The following is a 17259-nucleotide window of genomic DNA, read 5'->3' on the forward strand; positions in this document are numbered from 1 at the left end:
ACGACATGAGAGTGGCTGTTCTTGTAATCAAGGCAGCATTTGAATGACTACGTCCCAGCAAACCTGAGTAAAATTCAGAATCAGGACAAAAACTGCACCCCAATAGATATCATGATGAGCATCAAGGTTTTGGTTGTTGGAGCCAATCAATTCTGCTCTAGAAACTTTCAGTAAGAGTTCATTAGAGCAGTGTCCTAGTCTGAAGCTTATATAAATTGTTCATGACTAGCCTTCCCTCCATCATAAGGTCCGAAGTTGGAGTGTTTGTTGATTATACAGTGCTCAGTTCCATTGAAGCTGTCCACATACTGAAGCAGACTGCACCTGGATACAAAAAGAATCTGGAAAACTTTCAGACTTGCCTATTGACTGGCGAACAATGCTTATGCGACACAAGTGCCAATTTCTAATTATGTTCAAGCGAAAGTCTCACCATCTCTCCTTGACACTTGATGACAGTGCCACCATTGGTGACCACTGATCAAGGGCTGAACTGAACCAGCTACTGTGATTACAAGAGCAGGTTTCCGGCTAGAAATTCTGTGGCAGGTGTACCAACACCTGACTCCCAAAAGCATGTCCAACATCTACAAGGCACAGGTCAAGGGTGATGAGATCTCAAACTGCTGTTGTGTAATGTACTGTTGCGCAGACGTGTGGAGGCTGTGTAAATATAACCTTTAGGGGCGGCACGGTGGCTCAGTGGTTAGCACTGCTGCCTCATGGTTCCTGGGTTCAATTCCCATCTGTCTGTGTGGAGTTTGCACATTCTCCCCATGTCTGCTTGGGTTTCCTCCGGGTGCTCCGGTTTCCTCCCACAGTCCAAAGATGTGCAGGTCAGGTGAATTGGCCATGCTAAGTTGTCCATAGTGTTAGGTGCATTAGTCAGGGGTGAATGTAGGGGAATGGGTCTGGGTGGATTGCTCTTCAAAGGGGCGGTGTGGACTTGTTGGGCCGAAGGGCCTGTTTCCACACTGTAGAGAATCTAATCTAATCTAATTTCCTATTTGCCTCAATGAATGAAGATCCAACAACATTTGAGCTTGATACAAACCAGGAAAAGCAATCCTCTTGATTGGCACCAGATCCACAATTTTAATTATTCGATCTAGCCATTCCTATCACACAGTAACAGCAGTAAATGTTACCTCTAAGCTGCACAGTAATACCAGTGCTGGGAAGCTCCATGCAGGAGGATTGGTATGCCAATAAGTGGTTTCCACTTCCATTACTGCACATGGACATCAGAGGTACACAGGGATGTAATGAAATATTACAGGGACGGTTGGCAGGAATGTATACCATCTGGATGCTTTACAGCAGTAGCTTGCCTGGACTATTTTGAAATCCCTTCTAAGCTTGGGGATTCCAAGACCCAGAAGAGAAGAGCTTATAGGAATATTACCCCCTCAAGTTCCCTTTCAAGTCACTCATCATTCTGAAACCACACCAACATTCTTCACTATTGTTGATTCAAATTCCTGCAACTCCTGAATTACACTGTGGGAACACCTCCTAGACATCAACTGCAGTGTTTCCGAAGGCTGGGTCATCAACATCACCATTTTGAGGACATTTAATAAAAAGTAATAGATGTTAGTTGTGTCAGCAAAACCCATATCCCATGAATGAAAATAGTTTACTAAAGAAGAATTGATTCTGTCACCTTTTGAACGATGTTCAATTGTACTTTGCCTTTCCCAACTGAGTGACTGGAAAGTTCGGGACATTTATTTTTTAAGTCCTCATTAAGACCACTCCTTTGCTAAGAACTCTATATACCTAACGAGAGCCTGTTTATGTCGATTTACTAATCTTTCCATGCCATTTTTAAACATCTAACTAATTTGTTTTTAATAGCATCATCTGTTGAAAATTATGCCAAAGTAGATTTGTCAGCCACAATAGTGTCCCCCAAAAACATTTTTAATTTGCCTATTTTTAGCTTCTCATATTTTTGGGTGAAACTGTGTAGTATTGTCTAATGGAGGAGTTTATCCTGCACTGTTACATTGAATTTAGAGGATAGAAAAGGCCCTTTGGTCCAATTAGCCTGTCATATTGTTTCCACTCCATGCAACCTTCCTCTCATGCTCCTTCATCTAACCCAGTCAACAAAATCTTTACTTCTTTATCCACTTCATGTCCATACTTAGCTTCATGATTGTCTGTAGTTCCAAATTACATCCAATGCAAGTAGGGATTTTGCAAACTTTTATGCTAGTTATATAAAAGCAGTTGCCCCATTACAAAGCTGGCCACAGCTCCATTTCAGATTAATCACTATGGTGAGTTTTCACTAATTGTCCCATTGGCAGACCTGCAAGGAGGCTCGTAAAATTCAGCTGGGGAATATTTAAATGAAAGGTCACTAATAGGCACGTTTTAAGAGCTTTATTTTAATTTACTGAAGATCTGTCGAGTGCACACTGATCAAACTAGCAAATGATTTTGAATAGCTTTTAGTCATTTTCAGTTATTTAAAATTGGGTTACTCACATATGATGGGCCAGGCACTCTGATTTAAAGTGCTTATTTTTGGCAGAAATTTATTTTCAGCTGTATTAATAAATCTTCATCAGGGTACCTCTGAAACATATCAAGGAATATTATCTAATGCATATTTTATTAAGAAAAAGAAATGTAGTTCCAGTGCGCTGCCCGATTGCACTGGTTCATTAGAAATTTCTGCCCCAGAAATTCTGACAACCAGATAGTTGTCTGTGCTGAATAGATGAGAGTTGCAGGAAATGTGCAGAAAGCCCACTGCAACTGACTCTGTGGGAATTGCCTGGAAAGTAGAAATTTCCTCTTTACCATTTATCCAGTGTCTTGAACTCTTCAAAAAACTTTTAGTTATAGTTGGAGATTTTGGAGGGCTCCAACTTACTTAAATGCCGTGGAAACGTTAGAGAATTAAAATCGTGTTCCAAATTTGGGGAGCTATTGAAAACTAACCCTGGCTGACTGCTGACCGACCCTGTAGCAACATCTCCTAACAACCAGAATATTTTGTCATGTAATGAGCATATAAATCCCTGTTGTAAAGAACATTTTGTTGGGAATGTTCTGCTCAGAGGCATGATCATTGAACATTTTTAAGATGCCGCTATGTAGATTCTTGTTAGGCAAGAAAATCGAAGGTTATCAGGAGTAGATGGGAGTGTGGAATTTGAAACCCAAATGAAACTTGTTGAGTGGACGAGCAAGGTGAGAGGTCAAATAACCTAGGTCTGCTACTAATTTTTAATATTATGAAAGGAGTTTGGATAGAAGTGCCTTCCACCTCTATTTTAATTCCACCTTTATCAAATACAAAACTGGATCCTGAAATTACAAAAGGCCATTTGAAATTGCAAATCATGCATTTGGAATATTCAGTGATTTTTTTGTCATAGTTTGTAGTTCTTTTGGTTTGAACTTTGTTGTGTATTGCAAGATATCTGCTATCCAACTGTGTTTCCCAGATTGCAGGAATCCATACAGTTTGCTGTAGTTTTCATCCTTATCTAAAATTCATCTATTCGGGTATATGTTGCACTCTCAAGTAACATGCAGTTAGTTAAAACGTCCATAGAAATTTATTTCAGATAGTCTTAACGTTTTATAAAAGATATTACTCCTATTGGAAAATAAAGTTTTACTTTCTCTGACACAAAATTACTGTTTTTATATTCAAAAGAGCATTTTCTGCAATATGCTAGTAGGTTTTTCTTAGTTGTAACGGTACCATAGGTCAACATTAGTTCACAATGAAAGTAGATTTGATTCCTCAGTTGTTTCAAATATTTGGTGCTGAGGCCAAGCAGGCTTCCTGTTCTGATCACTGTATATACAGTTCAGGACACTCGGTAGGTTTCTTGAAAGTCATATAATGTAGTGCTCCAGTAAATATTTCATACGGGAAAGCTTGGTCTGCATACAATATATTTGAATTGCACTTTTGAATGTATTGGAGTATTTCTTCCAGTTAAAGATATGTGAAAACCAGGACAGTAAGTTGCAGATAGCCCAGTAGATAAGAAAAAAATGTTAATAAGTGAGAGTATGAAATGTAATGAAGTCAATGGTTGCGTAGCATTTCCAATCCAGGAATATATATTATTAATCAGACTGTTCAGAGATGTTTTCTCACACCTCTGGGGAGGGGGAGAGGGGGGAGTGGGACTTGAACCCAAACCTCCTGATTCTGAAATAGTGGTGCAAGCACTGTGCCACAGGTACTCTCGAAAACAGTTTTAATGATCCTTATACACCAGGCATCCAAGTGAATGTGAAGTACTGGTAAATATTTAAATCAATCCTTTAAGACATGTTATGACACACTTCTGGAGCAGGGAGTCTTGAACACATAGAACAGTACAGCACAGAACAGGCCCTTCAGCCCACGATGTTGTGCCAACCGTTGAGCCTCATGTGAGGTAAACCTAATGTACGAACTCTCAAATTTCTGTGACCATATGCATGTCCAGCAGTCTCTTTAATATTCCCAATGATCTCGTTTCCACAACTGTTGCTGGCAACGCATTCCATGCTCTCTCAACTCTCTGCATAAAGAACCCACCTCTGACATCCCCTCTCTACTTTCCGCCAAACAGCTTAAAGCTATGACCCCTCGTGTTAACAATTTCTGCCCTGGGAAAAAGTTTCTGGCTATCAACTCTATCTATGCCTCTCATTATCTTGTACACCTCAATTAGGTCCTCTCTCTTCCTTTTTTCCAGTGAAAAAAGTCCGAGCTCAGTCAACCTCTCTTCGTAAGATAAGCTGTCCATTCCTGGCAGCATCTTGGTAAAACTCCTCTAAACCCTCTCCAAAGCATCCACAGCTTTCCTATAATAGGGCGTCCAGAACTGGGCACAGTCCAAGTGCAGTCTAACCAAAGTTTAATAGACTGCAACAAGATCTCGCGGCTCTTAAACTCAATCCCCCTGTTAATGAAAGCCAAAGCACCATATGCTTTCTTAACAACCTTGTCCACCTGGGTGGCAATTTTAAGGGATCTATGAACCTGCACACCAAGATCCCGCTGTTCCTCCACACTGCCAAGAATCCCGTCTTTAATCCTGTACTCACCTTTCAAGTTCGACCTTCCAAAATGCATCACTTCGCATTTATCCAGGTTGAACTCCATCTGCCACCTCTCAGCCCATCTCTGCATCCTGTCAATGTCCCGCTGCAGCCTACAACAGTCCTCTATACTGTCAACAACGCCTCCAACCTTTGTGTCGTCTGCAAATTTGCTAACCCATCCTTCAATCTCTTCATCCAAGTCATTAATTAAAATTAGAAAGAGTAGAGGCCCAAGAACAGAGCCCTGTGGAACACAACTCACCACTGACTTCCAGGCAGAATAGTTTCCTTCCACTACCACTTGCTGTCTTCTGTCGACCAGCCAAGTCTGTATCCCGACAGCTAAATTTCCCTGTATCCCATTCCCCCTGACCTTCTGAACGAGCCTACCATGGGGAACCTCATCAAATGCCTTACTGAAGTCCATATACGCAACATCCACCACTTGACCCTCATTAACTTGTCTAGTAACATCCTCAAAGAACTCCATAAGATTTGTGAGGTGACTTGTCAATCTTAATGTTTGTCAAAATTTTCAACACGTCAGCTTCCTCAATTTCTATCTGTTCCAGCATGCTTACCTGCTCCTCAATGGTTTCATTCACTACAAGGCCGTTTTCTTTAGTAAAGACAGAAGCAAAAAACTCATTTAGGGCTTCCCTTACCTCCTCAAACTCTGTACACAAGTTCCCTATGCTACCCCTGATCAGCCCTACTCTTTCTTTGATCATTCTCTTATTCCTCACATACGTGTAAAATGCCTTTGGATTCTCCCTAATCCTTCCTGCCAAGCCTTTTTTGTGTCCCCCCCGGATCTCCTCAGACCATTTTTGAGCTCCTTCCTCGCCTGCCTGTATTCCTCTAGAGCTGAGCAAGACCCTTGCTACCTCCACCTTACGTAGGCTGCCTTCTTTCTTTTGACGAGAAGCTCCTCCGTTCTCGTCATCCAAGGTTACTTTATCTTACCCCTTCTTGCCTGTTTCAGAGGAACACATTTGTGCATGACTTGCATCAACTGTTCCTTAAACAGTTTCCACATGTCTATAGTGCCCTTTCCATGGAACAATTGCTCCCAGTCCATGCTTCCCAACGCATGTCTGATAGTATCATAGTTTCCTTTTCCCCAATTAAATATCCTCCTATTGTGTCTGCTTCTCTCCTTCTCCATAGCTATGTAGAATGTGAGGCAGTTGTGGTCACTATCACCAAAATGCTCTCCCACCGCAAGATCTGACACCTGCCCCGGCTCATTGCCGAGCACCAAATCCAAAATGGCCTCTCCCCTTGTCGACCTGTCAACGTACTGATTTAGGAAACCCTCCTGAACACACCTTACAAAAACAGCTCCTTCCAAACCATCTGCTCGAAGGAGGTTCCCATCAATATTGGGAAAGTTAAAGTCACCCATTACAACAACCCTACTACAATCACACTTTTCCAAAATCTGCCACCTTATGCTTTCTTCAATCTCCCTGCTGCTATTGGGGGGCCTGTAGTAAACTCCTAATGAGGTGACTGCTCCCTTACTGTTCCTAATTTCCACCCATACTGACTCAGTAGGCAGACCTTCCTCGACAATGGTAACTTCTGTAGCTGTGATACCGTCTCTGATTAGCAGTGCTACACCCCCTCCTCTTTTCCTCCCCTCCCTATTCTTTTTAAATGTTCTAAACCTTGGAACATCCAGCAACCATTCATGCCCCTGAGAAACCCACGTCTCTGTTATGGCCGCAACATCATAGCACTAGGTACTGATCCATGCTCTAAGCTCATCACTTTTATTCCTGATACTCCTTGCATTAAAGCAAATACACTTTAACCGATCCCTTGGTTCTTTCCCAGGAAATTCCTTCCCACTGGCTGCGCTACCTCTTGCTATTGCCTTATCTTCATCAACTCTCATCACCGGTATATAGCTCAGGTTCCCACCCCCTACCATACTAGTTTAAACCCTCCTGAGCAACTCGAGCAAACCTTCCACCAAGGATATTGGTCCCTTTCCAGTTCAGGTGCAACCCGTCCTTCATGTACGGTTTCCTTCTGGCTATCAGGTAGGGACATGACCAGTGCGCCACAAAACACCTGTCCACATTAGTCTTTTGTCTTCAGTATTAACTTTCATTAATTGATAATGACATCCTCTCCTCATTAGTAGTAGCTCATATTGCTTATTGATTAATTATCATTGTGACAAAAAATAAGTTATCAAAGTCAGGCATGAGAGTGCTGGATGGATAATGACCGATAGAGTGCAGGTACTGGCTCTGGTACTCATTAATTTTTCAGGTTACAGTGTGAAAACACGATAAATATAGCACTTTTTGGAGATTACTCCAGTGAATCTCAGACCACTTAAATGATATTTATCATTTTATTTTAATAGTTCACGTCCCTTTTATTGGACATGTTCATAGATAGGACCACAAAAAATGGCATGTAAAGTTGTAATTTTTGTTTTATATTTTGTTTTATAAAATTTAAAGTTGAGGAAGTTTTAAGTTTCACTTGTTCTTTGTAGTACTGAAGGAAAAAAGCAATAATTTTTTGTATTTTCTGCATTTCCCCAAAGCATTGCATGCAAATGAATTGTTGTTAAAATTGTAATCACTTATTTTTATGTTGGTAAATTGAACAACCAATTTATGCACAACAAAATTCCACATACTACAGTTAGATAAACTATTGATTAGTCTGTTGTTGATGAAGTTCATTGAGGATACGTTTGGTCTTGATGCCATGAGAAATTCCCTTGTCCTTATCTCACACGTACCTTGGGATACTTTTTGTCTCCCACCTGAGAAGGCTGATGAAACCGCTGTTTAAAATGTCACACTAAAAGTATACTTTCAGCTATCCAGCACATTCAGTCTGTACTGCAGTCATTCATGATCTCAGTTCTCCTCTGTTTTGCATTTCCTTAAACAAATGGTAGGAGCTTAACTAGTGTCTAACAACACAGGCAATCTGAAGGGAGCCCGTTCTACAGATAAAATGCCTCAAATCTGGCTGTCTGAAAACTGGCTTTGTCTGAAAACCAGGCATTTTTGTAATCTTCCATGTATCAATTTACATAGGGTATTTTTTAAAAATCTTACCTGGACTGGACCACAGCAATAGTAACTACTTTCTGCAGTGTTGGAGCTCTTTGGTGTATGATTTGTATATGATTTGTAAACTGAAACGCTTAGTGCTTAGAAGGAACTTTGGTTTGGGAGCTGTGGAAGGTTGAAACATTTTATGCAAGACATTAAATGTAATGAACAAATTGAACACTTGGCAGTAATTCCCGTGCCTCACATTAACCTACCATTCCCGCTCCATTTAAATGGGTATTCATATGGTCAGGGCATCATCATTACATGATAGCTTCACTATTAAATTTATAAAGAAATTTGCAATTTATGCTAAGTCTCATTTTTCGGGTGATGATGGAGCGTGTTTAACGCATATCGAAATAAATGCATTCCAAATTTCAACCTCTTGGAAAGTGACAATTATCTGATGGTAAATTTGGTTAATGAGATCACATGACATGGGGGCAAAAGAAAGTCATGAAGACCTGGAGTCTGCTCTGCTATTCATTGAAATTATGGCTGTTCCGATAACCTTCAACTCCACTTTCCTGCTTTTTTCCCAAACATGTCAATTCCCTTTATGATTAAGAACCTGTGTATCTCAGCATTCAACATACTTAGTGACCCAGCCTTGATAACCCTCTGTGATAAAGAATGAGAGTCATAGAGATGTACAGCATGAAAACAGACCCTTCGGTCCAACTTGTCAGTGTCGACCAGATATCCCAACCCAATCTAGTCCCACCTGCCAGCACGCGGCCCATATCCCTCCAAACCCCTCCTATTCATATACCCATCCAGATGCCTTTTAAATATTGCAATTGTACTTGCCTCCACCACTTTCTCTGGCAGCTCATTTCATACACGTACTACCCTCTGCATGCCCCTTAGGTCTGTTTTAGATCTTTCCCCTCTCACCCTAAAGCTATGCCCTCTAGTCTGGACTACCCCCAGGAAAAGACTTTGTCTGTTTATCCTATCCAAGCCCGTCATGATTTTATAAGCCTCGATAAGGTCACCCCCTCAGCCTCTGATACTCCAGGGAAAACAATCATATTCAACCTCTCCCTATAGCTCAAATCCTCCAACCTTGGCAACATCCTTGTAAATCTTTTCTGAAACCTTTCAACTTTCACAACATGCTTTGGATAAGAAGGAGACCAGAATTGCACGCAGTATTCCAACAGTTGTCTAACCAATGTTCTATACAGCCACAACATGACCTCCCAATTCCTGTACTCAATACTCTGACCAATAAAGGAAAGCATATCAAACGACTTCTTCACTATCCTATCTACCTGCAATTCTATTTTCAAGGAGCTATGAACCTGCACTCCAAGGTCTCTTTGTTCAGCAACATTCGCTAGGACCTTACCATTAAGTGTATAAGTCCTGTTAAGATGTGCTTTTCCAAATACCATGCATTTATCTAAATTAAGCTCCATCTGATCAAGATCCCGTTGTAATCTGAGGTAACCTTCCTCGCTATCGACTACACCCCCAATTTTGGTGTAATCTGCAAACTTACTAACTATACCTCTTATGCTCACACCCAAATCATTTACATAAATGACAAAAAGTAGTGGACCCAGCACCGATCCTTGTGGCACTCCATTGGTCACAGGCCTCCAGTCTGAAAAACAACCCTCCACCACCACCCTCTGTCTTCTACCTTTGAGCCAGTTCTTTATCCAAATGGCTAGTTCTCCCTGTATTCCATGAGATTTAACCTTGCTAACGAGTCTCCCATGGGGAACCTTGTTGAATGACTGACTGAAGTCCATATAGATCACATCCACAGTTCTGCCCTCATCAATCCTCTTTGTTACTTTTTCAAAAAACTTAATCAAGTTTGTGAGACATGATTTCCCACACACAAAGCCATGTTGTCTATCCCTAATCAGTCCATGCCTTTCCAAATACATGTACATCCTGTCCCTCAAGATTCCCTCCAACAATGTGCCCACCACCAATGTCAGGCTCCCTGGTCTATAGTTCCCTGGTTTGTCCTTACCACCTTTCTTATACAGTGGCACCACGTTAACCAACCTCCAGTCTTCCGGCACCTCACATTGAATATCAGTGATAAAAATGTCTCAGCAAGTGGCCCAGCAGTCACTTCCCTAGCTTCCCACAGAGGGTACATCCGTTGAAGTCCTGCGAATGGCTCTACTTTTATGTTTTTCAAGACATCTAGCACTTCCTCTTCTGTAATATGGACATTTTTCAAAATGTCACTATCTATTTCCCTACATTCTGTATCTTCCATAGTATACACTATGTAAACACTGATGCAAAATAACTCATTTCGTGTCTCCCCCACCTGTGGCTCCACACAAAGGCTGCCTTGCTGATCTTTGAGGGGCTCTATTCTCTCCCTCGTTACCCTTTTGTCCTTAATGTATTTGTAAAAACCATTTGGATTCTTCTTAACTATTTGCCAAAGCTAACTCATGTCCCCTATTGCCCTACTGCTTTCCCTCTTAATTATACTTCAACTGCCTTTGTACTCTTCTAAGGATTCATTCAATCTATCTTGTCTATATCTGACATATGCTTCCTTTCTTTTCTTAACCAAGCCCTCAACTTCTTTCGTCATCCAGCACTCCCTACACCTACCAGCCTTTCCTTTCACCCTAACAGGAATATACTTTCTCTGGATTCTTGTTATCTCATTTTGGAAGGCTTCCCATTTTCCAGCTGTCCATTTACCTGTGAAATTCTGCCCCCTGTCAGCTTTTGAAAGTTCTTGCCTCACATTGTCAAAATTGGCCTTCCTCCAATTTAGAACTTCAACTTTTAGATCTGATCTATCCTTTTCCATCACTATTTTAAAACTAATAGAATTATGGTCACTGGCCCCAAAGTGCTCCCCCACTGACACTCTCAGTCACCTGCCTTGCCTTATTTCCCAAGAGTAGGTCAAGTTTTGCATCTTCTCTAGTAGGTATATCGACATACTGCATCAGAAAATTGTCTTGTACACACTTAACAAACCCTTAACATTATGGCAGGTCCAGTTTATGTTTGGAAAGGTAAAATCCCTTACATAACCACCTTATTGTTCTTACAGATAACTGAGCTCTCCTTGCAAATTTTTTTCTCAATTTCCCACTGACTCTTAGTGAGAATAGGAAAATTCCAGTAAGGTGATCATCCCTTTCTTATTTCTCAGTTCAACCCAAATAACTTCACTGGATGTATTTCCGCGAATATCCTCCCTCAGTACTGCTGTAATGCTATCCCTTATCAAAAGCACCACTCCCCCTCCTCTCTTGCCTCCTTTTCTATCCTTCCTGTAGCATTTGTATCCCAGAACATTAAACTGCCAGTCCTGTCCATCCCTGAGCCACGTTTCTGTAATTGCTATGATATTCCAGTCCCGTGTTCCTAAGTTCATCTGCCTTCCCAGTTAGGCCTCTTGCATTGAAATAAGTGCACTTTAATTTATCAGTCCTACCTTATTCTCTGCTTTGTCCCTGCCTGCCCTGACTGTTTGACTCACTTTGTTCTCAACTGTACCAGTCTCAGAATGATCTCCTTCCTGACTATCTCCCTGGGTTCCCCCCCCACCACCTATGTGTGCATATACACCGCCCCCCCCACCCCTGGCCCCCAACCTCCCCGAGCGGCTCTAGCAAATATCCCTGCCAGTATATTAGTCCCCTTCCAATTCAGGTGCAATCTGTCCGTCTTGTACAAGTGACGTCTACCCCATAAGTGATTCCAATGATCCAAAAATGTAAATCCTCCCAAATACCAGCTCCTCAGCCATGCATTCATCTGCTCTATCCTCTTATTCCTACCCTCACTAACTCGTAGTACCAGGAGTAATCCAGAAATTACTCCTTTTTAAATTCCTGCCTAACTCTCTACATTCTCCCTTCAGAATCTTATCCTTTGCCCTTCCTATCCCATTGGTTCCAGTGTGTGCAATGAATTCCCTCTCCCCAGATTACCGAGAACTTCCTCCTCTGTCCTGAATTTCAGCTTTAAATATTGAATACAAACTTAAAAAAATGAAACAATATCTGCAGTATTGGAGGGAAAGCTGTCTTAAGTGACTTCTCTGCTTTAACATAATACCAGTGGTTTGTTTCAACTGTTTTTCAGGACCCACTTTTACAAGGGGCTGTTCGTGCCTGTAAATAGAGTGATTTGGTAGAAATAATCAAGACATATGCTGTTTGCATAAGAATTATGGAGCATTAGACTAAGATTTTGTTAATGATCTAGTTGACTTCCATGTCAACTTGTATCAGTTACCACCGCTTTTCTCTTTAATTGGAAAAATTGTCAGACAACGGGCAGCATGATGCTTAACGTGGGGCTCAGTGATTAGCACTCCTACCTCACAATACCAGGGACCTGAGTTTGATTCCAGCTTTTCGTGGAGTTTGTATATTCTCCCCATGTCTGCATGGTTTCTGCCAGGTACTCCAACTTCCTCCCAAAGTCCAAAGATGTGCAAGTTAGATGGATTGGGCATGGCAAATTGCCCAGTCGTGTTCAGGGATGTGGAAGCAAGGTGGCTTAGCCATGGTAAATGCAGGATTATATGGTGGACCTGGGTGGCAAGCTCTTTAGAGCTTCAGTGTGGACTCATAAAGCCAAATGATCTATTTAAGTACTACATGAATTTCAAGACTAAGGTTGTCATTTGTCATTTCTGTTGGTTGTTCCAGTTGTTAAGCCATTTGACACTAGCTATTCCATGAACAAGGCTAAACCTTTCCTGTTAATAATGTCAAAATGTTTAGGGCAGGGGAAAGATGCTTGTCCATCTGGCTTATCCTTCCAAACCTTCCTTTAATTGCATCAGCTGTTCTGGAACTAATGCCCAGTGGATTATCTTTCTGTTACATTAGGAGACTGCATTTTCTTTTCTTTGTTGAAAATAAATGACTATTTAAGTTGCAAGGTTTTCATCATTTCGGTGGATAGCTAGAGATATCTTCTACTTAGACATAGCAATTATATCCTTACTATACCACATTCAATTTAAATTCTGTCGTTCTGTTGTCGTACTTGACTGGGCTCCTCACCCATCTGAAAATGTGAAGTCACAAGATTAATTATTGCTCAGCCCTTCGATCCTAGAAAAGCTTCATTAATGTGGTTTGAGACATTTCTCTTGGCTGGGAATGTCCCCAAAATTAACATTTTGAGATTGTAACTTAGGAGGGGGAGTTTTCTTGATTCAGTAATATACAAGTCAGTGCGGAAGCCCCTGTTCAGGACTGCATTATCGGTCACTAAGTTGAGGCCCCTATTGTTGGAACTGGCATTGTTGTGGAAAAAAAGATGCTTTGAACTGAAAGAGTTATTGATGTTTGAGAGTTTATTGCAAAAAAATTATTACTAAGTATCCAAGGGTATTCTGGGTAAACCACTTGAGTTTTTCCAGACTGTAATTGTGGAAGGGTCTTAAATTTTTTAGGCCGTGGGTGAATTAGTTAGACAAAAAATGGAGCTGCTTTCATTGTTTCTACGGCTGTTTCACCTCTGCCATTTAAAGTATGGCATTATTGTTGGACAGAATCATATTTGTCAATGTTAAGGGCCAGTTGTTCAACATCATTGCACATATCTGAGCTAATTATCAATGGAAGTGAGATGTTTCGCAAGTCACACAGAGAAATGTGGCAATCGTGCCAGAAGTGCTGTCCACTGGCAGAACCTTCTGGAATTAAAGTTTCTGGCACTATCTGATCTCCTTGTCAGGAAGGAGCAACTGGAGGACCAGTAGCTGGAGTGATGCAGTGCAGACTTGTATCTATCCAGTAAACCCTGAGGGTCTGCAATTACAGGCCAGCCTGACACCATTTCAGATGTTGCAAGCCAAGAGCATCCTCTCTTGCCAGTCATCCCAGAAGCTCAGAAATGTTTTCTGACTGTAGCTCACTGATACTGTCCTTCAAACGCTGCAGGATTGTAACCTCGCTATGGGGGCCCAACAAAAATCTGATTGCCATTTTTCCATGGCTATGGGCTGCCATGAACTGCCAGGTCCAGCACCCTGGGGGTCTGCTGCACACACGCATTCACCTGCACTGCATCACCCTAGCCTTTGATCCTTAGGAATGAAGGCATGGAGACAGGGAGCTGGGGAACCTGGATCCCACTCCTGGTGTGCTTTTCTCACATGGTGACAGGGCAGTGCCAGGAGGAACCCCGCAGAGGAGGAGCCATTAACATAGCCTCTTTGAGACTCCTGTCAAGACACTCCAGCAGTGACCAAGCCCTCTACCTCCAACTTTGCCCCTCACCCCAACCTTTGGAAGTTGAAGCTGAGCAGTGTCCAATTGGCTCTAGCAAGGAGATCCTCCACAAGACCTGAGGGTTAGGAGAGTGTGTTGAAAGCTATGTGTGTGGTATGTATACTGTTTTTCCCTTGAAGCCAGGGAAGAGCGGCCCTCCTGCATTACATCAATTCCATCCATGCTTTCCGTGCTTTACTGTGTTTACTCACCCAGTCCCACCTTACAAATACTCTTCACAATTCTCCTTTCCAATTCCCCCTCAACCTTTAGGGTTGGGAGAGAAAGAAAGAAACCAAAACCTTTTTAGGGCTCTGTATATAAAGTCTTGCATTTCTATCATTTGATTGTTTTTGCAATACGTGTGTGTGAGTCTCTGTCTAGTTTCAAATATAACTGTTCCAGCATGATGCCTAACTTCATGTCCATTCAGGAAGCAAGATGAACGAGGTGTATACACCTGACACCATTCTCACATTAGCCCTATTCTCTGCAGTTGCTAGTATGGAGACACAGGACTGACCATGACTCACTGTCCCAGGCTGCAAATACACGGAACCCCAGGCCAAGACCACACTGAGCAAAATTCTGAGAATGGCTAGCCCCCTGGATTCATATTGGAGACTGCCCTGGTCCCCCTGACTGTCAGGTACCTCCATGGACATCAGTGAGGTCTAATCCCTAAGACTTTGAGGCATGACTGCTAGCTTGCTATGTGCACAGTGTGCTTGCCACATAAGTTGCTGGCGTGAGATTGATGTCGCATGTGGCAGTCCTGCAAGATGTCTGCCCTCTTGATTGTGCTGTTACCTGCAAGTCCAGCTGGCCAAGATGTGTGACCGTGCTAATAGGCAAGAGAGTGAAGCTTTGAGCATCCAGGTAAGTGCTAAGAGAGCAAATGAACAATCCTGAGATGTAGCCTGGTCCATGAGCAGCCAGAACAGGGTGTCAGTTCCTGCACATGCAGTGGCCTTGCAGCAACCTTTCAGTGCCAAGGGTTAGGATTTTAAAAATAGGCAGGTTTTGATGAGACTGTGTTGGTAATGCTGCTTCTGAAGTACTGTGTATGGTTTGGGTCCTTGGATTTAAGAAAAGGGTGCAGTGATATTGAAGATAGCTCAAAAAAGGCTTACTGAGCTGATTCCTGGGATGAAAGGTTGACTGATCAAGGATGGTGAAGCTGGTTAAGCCTTTTTTCATTAGAGTGTAGACAAATGAATATTTGGAATTCTCTACCCTAGAGAGTTCTGGAGGTGAGAAAACTGAAAGTATTTAAAGAGGAGGTAGATAGATTTTTGAATTCATGAGGAATTGAGGGCTATAAGGAGCTGGCATGAAAATGGAGTTGAGGCTATGAACTTATAGAAGGGTGGGCCAGGTTCAAGGCACTAAATGACCTACCCTTGTATCTGTTTATGTTCTTATGTAAGGTATCACAATTCAGTCTCTTATTTGCTTGTTTGACTGCTGAAATTTTGGGTACTTTAGCCATGAAAAGGGCTTTACTTAGTCTGATGGCTTAAATTTGAACACGATCTTTTATCATCCACAGCCTGTGTCATGTGTAGTATTTTGATCCCTGATGAGTATATCAAACTTACGTTACAGACCGACCAGAGACAAATAATTTTATTTCGTTCCTGATGAAGAGCTTGTGCCTGAAACGTCGATTCTCCTGCCCCTCGGATGCTGCCTGACCTGCGGTGCTTTTTTAGCACCACACTTTTTGACACCAATAATTTTTGTTTTCTTTGAAACAGAAAAAGCGTGAGATCTCTGGTACTCATTAAGAGAACAATTCCACACAAATCCATTTGATTGAAGGAACAAATTAAATATTATATAAAGATAGAATTGCAGAACAATCTGGTGTATGCAGCATAGTGTGTAACATTCAGGATTCATGTGAGGTAATTATTGATTACCGTACAAACTGACATTGAAAGGCCAAGGGACTGCACATTAAATGTCCAATGCTTTCAAAACAGATATCACCCAGATGCAAATGGAAATGTAGGCAACCAAAGTTCAATAAAACATGTCTGTGTTACAAGGCATTCCTGTTCTTTACTTTTGAAGATTTAGTTTTGGACTTCTTTCAAAAGCTGTTCCATCACAGACTGCCTCAAAGAGTACTCACATCCATCTAGTTCCACCTCTTCCCCTGAGACTGTATTCCACTGGATTCTAAGACTAAGCAGTAGCATCTATCCATAAGGACAATTTCAGATTTTTCACAGAGAGTATACAATTCTCCGGAGGCTTTTGTGAGCTCCAATGTTTCTCAAATGTATCAACCAAATACTTCCTTTACCATACTGCCAGTGGCACTGCACTATCAATGGCTTCCAAGGAATTCTCCTACCATAACTGCCTGGAGGCTGCTAACAGAAACACTTGTGCTGCCTTGTCACTTCCTGTGCTTCAGTACTCTCCCTGTATCAAGCTGAAAAGTAAGTGCTTAAACGGTTTAAAATAACATGGCCTCAAGTCCATGTGCTTCAGTTGAATTGATCCCATTTTCTACTATTAAATTTCAATTTCCAAATCTACAATTTGTCTACTAAAAATGACTTATGAATTAGATATTTGCAGCAGCGGGTCAATGGAAACATGAATTTAAACTTCAAATGCAGCATTACAAAATTCAGCTTTTTTTATGTTATAGAATCATAGAATCCTCCAGTGCGGATAGAGGCTTTTCGATCCATCAAAATTGCACTGACCCTCTGAAGAGCAATCCCAACCAGACCCCACATTCACCTAGCCTGCACATCCCTGGATACTACAGGACAATTGGCATGTCCAGCCCACTTAGCCTGCACATCTATGCATTGCAGGAGGAAACCAGA

General features: G+C 41.7%; 1 protein-coding gene across 3 annotated transcripts in view; it reads left to right on the plus strand.

The window, feature by feature from the left end:
* Positions 1-17259, plus strand: part of dph6 (diphthamine biosynthesis 6) — a 294336-nt gene that overhangs the window by 138261 nt on the left and 138816 nt on the right. The gene's annotated exons all lie outside the window — the stretch shown is intronic.

The sequence above is a fragment of the Hemiscyllium ocellatum genome, chromosome 8, assembly GCF_020745735.1.
Source record: "Hemiscyllium ocellatum isolate sHemOce1 chromosome 8, sHemOce1.pat.X.cur, whole genome shotgun sequence".
Classification (NCBI taxonomy): domain Eukaryota; kingdom Metazoa; phylum Chordata; class Chondrichthyes; order Orectolobiformes; family Hemiscylliidae; genus Hemiscyllium; species Hemiscyllium ocellatum.